A 10346-nucleotide genomic window follows, 5' to 3' on the forward strand; every position below is an offset into this window, starting at 1 on the left:
CCTTCTATCATGAATTCTAGTTGAAGCTGTAATTTTCCTAAATCAGATTCTCTAGAGTTTTAGGAGCTGAGCACCGGTAGCTCTGGCATGGCTTGGTGTCTTCCTCAATCCAGCAATGGAACTAAAATGAAAATAGAATTACCGAAAGGGCAGATGCAGTATCTTATATCACTTTTATTATATTATATTTTAGCCGCTGAGACAGGAGGGGAGAATATTGTAGAATCAGCTTGCTACAGTCTCGCCTATAATTATATTTTTCCTTGATAAGGCATTGGCAAGGAGCCCACCAAAATATTGATGTGAAACTTGATCTCCCAGGGCTGTGGAATTTCTCCAGCCCTGGGACTGAGACGGAGAGGTTTTGGAAGAGTTTGGCAGCTGCAGTAAATTCAGGAGCTGGAGGCAAGGAACAGTTCCTCTAGCGCAAGCCCAAAGTCAATATATTATATAACTACAAAAGGCACACTCCTCACTGTGCTTTTATAACTTGATTGGATCTTGTCCAGCTCATGTATCTTACACAGTTGTAAACATACACTGTACGTAATATTTGGGAAGAAGGGTGAGGTCCTATAAAGTTTTCATGGCTTTGTATTTAGGGATGAGCGTGTTACTTATAAATGCATACACTGATTGTGAAGTTCTCCCTAACTGTTGCTGTTGGCTGCGGTTGAGCTGGCCCCCCAACTCATGACAACCCCATGGACAATGGAATTACAACATCGCGATCCATAGAGTATTCATTGGCTGATTTTTTGAAGTATATTGCCAGGCCTTTCTTCCTATCTATAATAGTCTGAAGCTCTGCTAACAGCAACATAGAAGCCTCCACTGACAGACGGGTGGTGACCACGCCCGAGGAGCATTGGCCAGGAATCTAACCCGGGTCTTCCACATGGAAAGCAAGAATTCTACCACCGAACCATCACTGCCCTCCTAAATGACAGTAAAAACTTGGCTCGGTGCCCCGTGCTAGCACATATTTTGAGTTTCCCTCTCTCTTGCTTTCTTTTTAATAAGTATCAGCCCAATATTTTCATTTTCAAAGGATCATTTGCTACAGTATGGATATATAGCATGAGTGGAGTGTGTTGAAGACTATCCAATTACAAGTAAAGTTATTTTTAAAATTAGAGCTTATAGAGTTATTTCCATAGTAAGGCGAAACTGTAGACGTTGTATACTCCGGCCCGCTAGACTACCTTGTGTGTCATCATCTGAGCTCGGCACCTGTGTATCAGAAGCCTGCTGGGAGAGTGAAAAAAGCAGAAGTTTTCGAACCAGACATTTCCGAATTTCAAATCCCGACTCCGACACTCGTGAGCTGCTTGAGCCTAGCGAGTATCTGAGTCTCTTTCTTCATCTGTGAGGAGGTGACGATAAAATGGAATTATCTATATGAAGCACCCAAAAGTAGTTGGCACCTAGCGGGAGCTCAATATACTTTCTTTTTCCTTATTTTCCTTTCTCCCTCCTGCCTCAGAGTGTAATTATTTGGGCATGAGTGGACAGAATGCCAGGAAATTTATATGACAAAGTATCTAGCAAGCAAAGGATCTGGTTACCAGGGTTTTAACATTGCCTTCATGTGTGATTTTTTTTTAATGTTGCCATTTATTTATGCCATGCCACTTTTGCCAAAATGATTTGAGACATTTCCAAATAACACAAATGCAGTAAGAGTGACAAAGTAAGAACAGAGAGGGCAGGGAAGGAAACAGGGACCAAATACCCTGGCCCCTTGGCTGTAAATGGTACAATATTTGGCCAGAGAGGTTCCTTAGGATTTTCCATTATGTGTAGGTTCCACTAGCAGAAAAAGGAAAAATGACAATTTAATCATGGGAGACAGATTTTTGCCTGGTATTCAATTCTGGTAGTGAAACAAAAAAAAAAAATTCTCATCTGGGTAAGTCTATTGGGGCTATTTAGAGACCTTATTGATTTTAATAGGTGATATTCTTAATTTACACTCCTGGAATTCCAAGTAGAGCTCTCAAGGGTAGCATCAGTCAGGCCTAGCCAAGGCACCAGGATGTACATAGTCTGTCCAGATCCTGGATTACAGGTCCTAACTCTAAGAATCAACAAACTTCACAACCAACCCAGGGCAGACTTTGTGGTAGAGATTTCATGGGCTTTGGAGTGAAACCAACCTAGGTTCAAACCCAGTCCTGCCACCTACTAGCCTTGCAGCCTTGGGCAATCTGTTTAACGTCTCAAATCATCTGTAATGTTGGTCCTCAGAGCTCTGCTAGCAGACATTTGATGAAATAAAATATAGGGAAAGGGAGGGGAATGAGCATAAATGGTCTACCTCTGGTCCCAGGAGTGCTACAGCGTTCATTTTCTAAGAACAGTAGAAATTTGTATTGTGAACCCAAAACTTAGGCTCCTTCTGTTGGATATCCCTCAACAGCCAGACACTCATGAGCCCTCACCTCCTTAATGAATACTTCTGTGCAGCCTGCACACACACAGACTCACACACACACAACTTGCGGTTTCGTTGCATTGCCCATAACAAAATTAGTTGAAATATAAGAGTTTACCTGAAACTTCTACCAAAACTTATGCCGTAGAGTGTAAATAAGTTGTGATAAAATGTCTAAAGAGTTTGTGTTCCAGGTAGCCAGGCCTAGGAAGGAACCTAGAGTTGGAATTGGAAGGGTATTGTTTTGTTTATAAGGTAAGCTATAAGAAAAATTTTAGCAGCTTATAAGTATCACACATGATCTTAAAACATTTTGCTTTTAGGAGGGAATCATATTTTAAAATTTTTACCACAGGCATCAATTTTTCCACTCCAAGAAGAACTACCAACCTTGAACATATGAGTAGATCTAAGCTGAAGTGAAAAAAATCGTGGTCTGAATATTTGAAATTGCTCAAGAAGGAATAGTTTAATTTTCTACCAACATAATAATAAAATGGCTCTAGAGTTGTGAGATAAAACCAGTTCAGTGTTCAAGGTAATGCTCTACGGGGCTAACATGTAAAAGCAGAGCCTTTGTTTACATCAAATTCTGCAGAAGATACTGTCTTTTACATCATAGAATTTTTAATAAAGCCAAGATCCCTTTTTATAGTTGAAATGATTTCACCAAAGATGTGCAAGTTAGAGCAAATGTTGGACAAAATTTTAGATGTCTGTGTTTGTCTGTTCATAAATAAATATCAGATTGTGTTTGTAGAGATGGCCAGACTGTGTACGCAAAAAAACCAAACCAAACCCAGTGCCGTCGAGTTGATTCTGACTCATAGCAACCCTGTAGGACAGAGTAAAACTGCCCCATAGAGTTTCCAAGGAGCACCTGGTGGATTTGAACTGCTGACCCTTGGGTTAGCAGCTGTAGCACTTAACCGCTACGCCACCAGGGTTTCCCCAGAATGCGTAGAAGCAGAAAAAGCTGTAATAATGGTATTAAAATGATAAAACCACCACTTACATAGACCACACTACGTGCCAGGCAGTTTAACAAGCACTTTATTAATTCATGAATGAATGCAGTAGGTTACTATCCCCATTGCTTCTGCCCTACTAGTGTCCTCATTTTACAGATGATGAAGCTGAGTGACAGTGAAATGATACAGAAAATTCGCAGTCATACTGCTAGCAAGTGGCAAAATCAGGGTCTAGACTCAGGAAGGCAATTCTAGAGTCTGCTGTACTCTTAGCTACCGTAAAAGCGGCTTGGAGTGGTGTCTGACCTCCTAATGTCATGAAGGGGAAGGAGAATCAAGATTAACAGCCCAAAGCTGATTCCTACGAGGAGGACGTCAGACATGCCTCCTCTCTTTCCCATCCTGTCTAATTCTGACATCAACCGTCCCTCCCACGGCACTCTCTACTGGGTTCAGTAACTCATTGCAGTGGCCACACAGAACTCACAGACCATACCCACAATCTGGGGATTTATTAGGGAAGTAACAGTTAACACTTCACACTCAGAAACACTCAGGATACAGTTCTTCTATCAGGACAGCCTCTTCCCAGCCATGCTCGCAGGCATGCCTCTCCCTGGCCCTCACTCTGTGCCCATAGACCCTCAGCTTTCTCTCTCCATGGGCTGGGAAGCCCACTCCACTGCCTCCTGCTGCCAATTCTCTCCTCCTTTGGTGGTGGTGGGCTCTTCCTCTCTGCTCTGGAATTGACTCTCTTTTAAGGGAAAACTGACCAAGCCCCTTGGTAGGTGACAATTACCCTATCACACAATCACCTGGGTGGGAGTTACAAGGCCATGGCTAGAAAGGCCACACACAAGTAATTAATGCACCACAGCTACTATTCTACAAGCCAAAGTTTAGTATCTTTACTAATATATTAGCAGAGGTTGACTATATTTAACAAACAATTTTTAGCACGTTGCTACTTACAGGTACTGCAGTTCACAGAATCATTTTCCTCTGAGTGAAATTCTATAACTATATCTTCAGAGAGAGGCCTTTGAAGACAATAATAAAAAGTGGTAGAAGTGTATTATTGAGCCTTGGAATGTGGCCAAACTCCTTTCCAGCTAAATAGGAGCCCTAGACTTCACCTGGGCTGTGATCTAGAAGCTCTGGTCAGCATTGAGGTGGGCAAGCTTGGTCCACAGTCTTGAGAATGGGGCAAAGATGAAGGGTCCCAGAAAGACTCTTCAGCAGACTGAGGACCAGTAGAGAAAACCATGCGACTTTGTTGATTGGTTTCACTATAAATGTACACCTCAGCAGGGCCCTTAGTGCCACCTAGTCATTCTTCTGGTTTTCATTTTCAGTTCTCGCCCTTCTTGGTGCTCCACAGTGAATAAATACTTTGTTCTTTTTCCCTTCAAATCACTGACCCACGTGTCTACCTCACCTAAGCACAGAGAAAATAGCCATCAGCTGAAAATTCCCTACCACCTCCTACCACCAACCTACAGATTTTCTACGTGCACCTCCACCTTTGGCTCCTTCCCTGCCCTCAGTGGCCTTCCCTCCTGTAGGCACCTGGCTAATTGCTTCCACTCAGAATGCTACTTCTTCCCACCTCTTCAGAGTCCTCACTTCACTCATCCCCTTTCTTTTTTGTCTCCCATCTCTTCCTCTCTTCTGGTTCCTTCCCACAGCATTTAAATGTTTCCAGACTCTCCCGTTGCTTTCATAGGCAGCCGTCACTCCATATCACGTCCTGCTCCGTCTTCTGCCTCATCTATCTCCTCCACAATCAAATATCATCAGAGTTATTCTCATCTGCCTACACTCCCCTCCCCCCTTTCCTATCAACCCGTTGCAATCTGGATTTTTCCCTTCCCACTTTGCTAAAATCTCATTCAACCTTTAGGTTCCAGATTCCAAATAACTTGCTTTGGAGAGCATGTCCTGACATTCCACATCCAGAATAAATGCTTCTCTATAGCCCTTTTGACTTCCTGTATGATAGCATAAGGAGTCTCGGTGGCACAATGGTTAAGCACTCAGCTGCTAACCAAAGGGTTGGTGGTTCAAACCCACCAGCCACTCTGTGGCAGAAACATGTAGCAGTCAGCTTCCATAAAGATTACAGTCTTGAAAACCCTGTGAAACAGTTTTCTACTCTGTCCTGTAGGGTCTCTGTGAGTCAGAATCGACTTCTCAGCAGTGGGTTTAGTTTGGATGACAGCACTGCATTTTAACTGCTGGCTTATTTGTCATAATTAACCAGTATACAGTAATCTCTATAAGGACATGTATGGACTTGCTCTGTCTTTTTCACCATTATATTCATGGCATCTAGCACACTGTTTCAATAAATGATTTATAAGTATTTACTAGACACTTTATTGAATAAGTTAATAACATTTTATATTTTCTCTCATTTTTGAAGTTAAGTCCGTTAAATCTTTCATTCTTGACCCCCGCAAAATAACCCTAAATCCATTATAGTTTTGCACAGCTTTCTCTTGTAGCTAATGGACCTTAATAAATAAATAAGCATGTCCCTGCTGCTTCTGTAGAGAGAGCAAGATATACCAAAGAAATACTAAGGAAGTTGCTAGGTAAAATATACACATGGTTGATGTTTATTTTGATTCAACTGATATTTATTTGGCATATGAAATCATATGATGCTGTGTTCTCTCTGTGCTGAACTCTGTGGTATAGAATATATGTCATATGACAAAATAATGAATTGGGTAAAATTCTGTGCTGCCATGCTTTTCCCTCTTACTAACTAAAAACTCATAGCAACCCTATAGGACAGAGTAGAACTGCCCCATAGGGTTTCCAGGGAGTGCCTGCTGGATTCAAACTACCAACCTTTTGGTTGGCAGCCGTAGTAGCTCTTAACCACTATACTACCAGGGTTTCCTCCTTCTTACTAGTCAAGCCCAATCCCATTCTCTTCATTCCTATGGGACCCTTCTTTCCCCAGTATCTATACATAGGGCTAGTCCCCACTGCAAAGAAGAGAGAAGGTATGGCACAGGCCCAGTGAAATTTTACGATAATTACAACTTAGTAAAATTAGACTTTTTTTTTCTTGACTTTCGTTTGAGCATTTTATGCCTGTTTAAGAAGTGTGTCGATCATTCCCTTTTAGCTCTTACCTCAAGATTTTTATGTTGATGTGCTAGGTGCCAGACACTATCTACAAGTATATCAACTTTGTAGTAACTAGTTGGCTTTGGAAGTGGCAAAGAAGAATCAAAGTGGTGGAGCAAAAGAGAACAAGAGAAAGGTCCCTCAATTATTGTGCTTCATCTATTTTAGCTGCATTTCTCTAACTTACGTATTTAAATTAGAAAACCGTAACTTTTTACTTATCAAGTTAAATATATATGTATCCTTTAAGCTTTTAACCATGAACCTGACTGTGGTTTAGTAAGAGATCTTGTGGAGTGAGAAGGTGGCCAGTCGTGTTCAACCCTCCCCTTCCCCAAATAGCTGTGCATGTTTGCAGAAGCTAAGATATTTGAAAATGTGTGTGCCTGTTACTTTTTAAAGACCTTCATTTGCTTTAATTTAAAAAACTTAAAATCCTCTCAACCTTTGACATAGAAAAAGCCCAAGTCTGAGAAAGACAGAGCTCAAGAAAAGGGGCTTCTTCATTTTGGGATTTCTACCATCAGTACTGTATCCAATATCAAAGATGAAAAAGAAATTGAGGATTACTTCTTTTTCTGTCCTGCGTTTAAAGAGAATTGGATTTAAGGATTCCATCCTAAACTTAGAATCTGTCAACTGTACCAACTAGCCCTAGCATATCCGGTACTGTCTTCCTAGAATACAGCTATTGGAGGACAGATAAAAGCTATACTTTCAGCTTAATGGAAGTGAGCATAGTTCTCACTAGACTCTGCATGTGATTTTTCATTCTCTTTCAAAAAAAATTTCTCCTTTGATATGTACATCACCTGAAAATCAAAACCAAACCCTTCGAGTTGATTCTAACTCATAGCAACCCTATAGGTCAGGGTAGAACTGCCCCATAGGATTTCCAAGGCTGTAATCTTTATGGAAGCAGACTGCCACATTTCTCTCCTGTGGAGTGGCTAGTGGGTTTGAACTGCCGACTTTTCAGTTAGTAGCTGAGTGCTTAATCACTGCATCACCAGGGCTCCTTGTACATCAGCTGGGAGGCTGGTTTTATGGGCCATACGCGTTTTAGTTCCCTTTTAGACAAGCTCCCCCCATCTAACTCTGTTTAAGAATGTTTCTCCCCCTTTCATTTTTCAAACCTAATCCTAAACCTTAATTCTTTACTTTCCTTCTCCCTCTTCTGCCCTCCCTCGTTCATATATTAATACCTAAAAATGAGGTTTCCTGCTCTTGAATCTAAACCCCAGCAGTGATCAATGAAATGTGTATCAATTACAAGCCCTCGTCCAGAAGGAGCCAGTTTGGCTTAATATCAGCCTTCTTTGGTCAACCAAGTGAATATGTAATCCTGATGAATTACTCCCAGAGAATATATTTGTGTCATTGGTCATCAGTACAATTGAACTAAAATGGTTCTTAATTCTAAAAACGCCTTCAGATTTTACCTTCTCACATGTCTATGCCTCAAGTAAACAGTTGAGGTAAAAAATGAGGAGATGAAAGTTTATTTCGAAGTTGTGTAGAGTAGTGAATAGGTAACACCATCTGAGATCTTAAGCTCCTTAGAATTTGTCTTAGAAGAAGTAATAAACTATGATCAGTTTGGTCTTACTCAGGATCCTAGTGCATTCACGCCCAGAGGAAAAAATCCATTTGTAGAGTCCTTGACTTCATGGCAGGTATTCCAAGCTCAATTTATTTCTAAAACAGCCTTACCTCTGAAGAGCCTGATAGGCATGATGGCTCCCCTGGGAAACAGGATTCAGAATTCTCTATATGGAAGTCTCTCCTGAGCTCCAGTGGCATATCTCTTGCTGGAATCCAACTTTAGTTCTTCATAATTAGTACAAAGAACTAAATAAGCAATATTTTTCCCCAGAATTACTTCATAGACTTCAAGGACTCATTGAATAAAAGTTGTAAAGGATGTCTAAGCAATCTAGAAGGGGCCCTGGTGTCCCAGCGGTAAAGTGCTGGGCTGCTAACCAAAAGTCAGCAGTTCAAATCCACCAGCCACTTTGTGGGAGAAATGTGTGCCCTTCTGCTTCCATAAAGATTTACGGCCTTGAAAACCCTACGGGGCAGTTCTGCTGTGTCCTGTAGGGTTGCTAGGAGTCAGAATTAACTCAGCAGCAATGGGTTTTGGAAGCAATCTAGGACAACTCTCTTTGGCATGAGAGTAGAAAATGTGGAGATATTCACCAAAAGTAGGTGTGCTTTTTCATTCCAGTACTGAAGCTCATTTGTTCAACTAAAATCTCTCACGCTGAAATGATTTTTCGTTTTTTCCCTGTATCCTTCTTATAAAAACTCTTCAGATTGCCGCTAAGGCAGAGCCTGAGCAGTGGCCACAGCCATGAGCACTGTGCCTTCTGGAGTTACAGTGAATGATGAAGTCATCAAAGTTTTTAATGATGTGAAAGTAAGGAAATCTTCTACACAAGAGATCTAAAAAAGAAAGAAGGCAGTCCTCTTCTGTTTAAGTGATGACAAAAGGCAGATAATTGTAGAGGAAGCAAACCAGATCTTGGTGGTGATACCATAGAGGACCCCTACACATCTTTTGTGAAGTTGCTACCTCAGAATGATTGCTGGTAGGCTTTGCACGACACCACAGATGAAACAAAAGAGCCTAAGAAAGAAGACCTAGTATTTATATTCTGGGCTTCTGAAAGTGTACCTTTAAAAAGCAAGATGATTTATGCAAGCTCTAAAGATGCCATTAAAAAGAAATTTACAGATATTAAATATGAGTGGCAAGTAAATGGCTTGGATGATATTAAAGACCGCTTGACACTCAGAGAGAGATTAGAAGGCAATGTGGTAGTTTCACTTGAAGGGAAACCCTCATGAAATGACAGTCAGGTGCCATCTGGATCTTAAGGAGCCATCTGGGTCTTAAGGAGCTTCCATTTCTCCACCTCAGTCAATTGGAATAGTATTAGATTTGTTTGTTGAATGAAGGAGTTATCATTCATTAAAGCAGCCTCTCAGTGATTGCCATTAGACTGTTAATGCTGTTACTTTTATGTAGAACCCCAGGAATGCCTTTCTGGCACAATTTAGCCTAAACAGCTGGTTATATATCTCCCCTGCAGCAAGCACTACAACGAATGTGATTGTCAATGTAAATAGCTTAGCATACTGCAAAGGGTAAGCTAATTGAAGCCTCCAAAGTATTATCCACTGGTCAGATGGTAAACTTTATTCAGTATTATTGAGAGTTGCCCTTGATTGCGGTTCTGTGAGGCGCAAGCATTCATATACCTCACCTGCCTTGGCAAGCCTGTTTTTGTGACATGGCAGCACAGATATAACGCTGTGCATTGAAAGTACTTTTTTGTAATGAGTTTAACCCCCAATCCCAAAGGAATTCCAATTAAGTTGTGTAAACTGTGTCACCAACTTATCCTAGCACGTCACTGTTCATTCCTGTCACATGCATACCTTCCTAAAAGAAATAGCTCCTATTAATGCCTTTTTGTATTCCATTGAGTGTATACTACTGAATAATTGTGAGAGCTTTATGTTTACCATGTGAGTCTTGCAGATTATAGATATTTTGAATATCAGTCATGATGGCAAATGCCTTAAATGGAACATCGCTTTTGAGATCAGACCCCCACCGTCACAAAAATTGCCACATTGCGATAAAAATTGTGGTATGTTAAAAAAAAAAAAAAACCTTTTTGTATCTGTGATGGTTCATTTTATGTGTCAACTTGTCTAGGCTGTGGTTCACAGTAGTTTGGTTGAACTCTATTCTAGTTGCTGTTCCATGATGTAAACTAATGTAA

The 10346-nt window shown here is 40.9% G+C and overlaps 1 pseudogene; it reads left to right on the top strand.

Moving 5' to 3' along the window:
- Positions 1-8905: 8905 nt before the first annotated feature.
- On the top strand, positions 8906-9402 carry LOC126082393 (cofilin-2-like; annotated as a pseudogene).
- The last annotated feature ends 944 nt before the right edge of the window (positions 9403-10346 follow it).

This window comes from Elephas maximus, chromosome 9 (assembly GCF_024166365.1).
Source record: "Elephas maximus indicus isolate mEleMax1 chromosome 9, mEleMax1 primary haplotype, whole genome shotgun sequence".
NCBI classification, from domain to species: Eukaryota; Metazoa; Chordata; class Mammalia; order Proboscidea; family Elephantidae; genus Elephas; species Elephas maximus.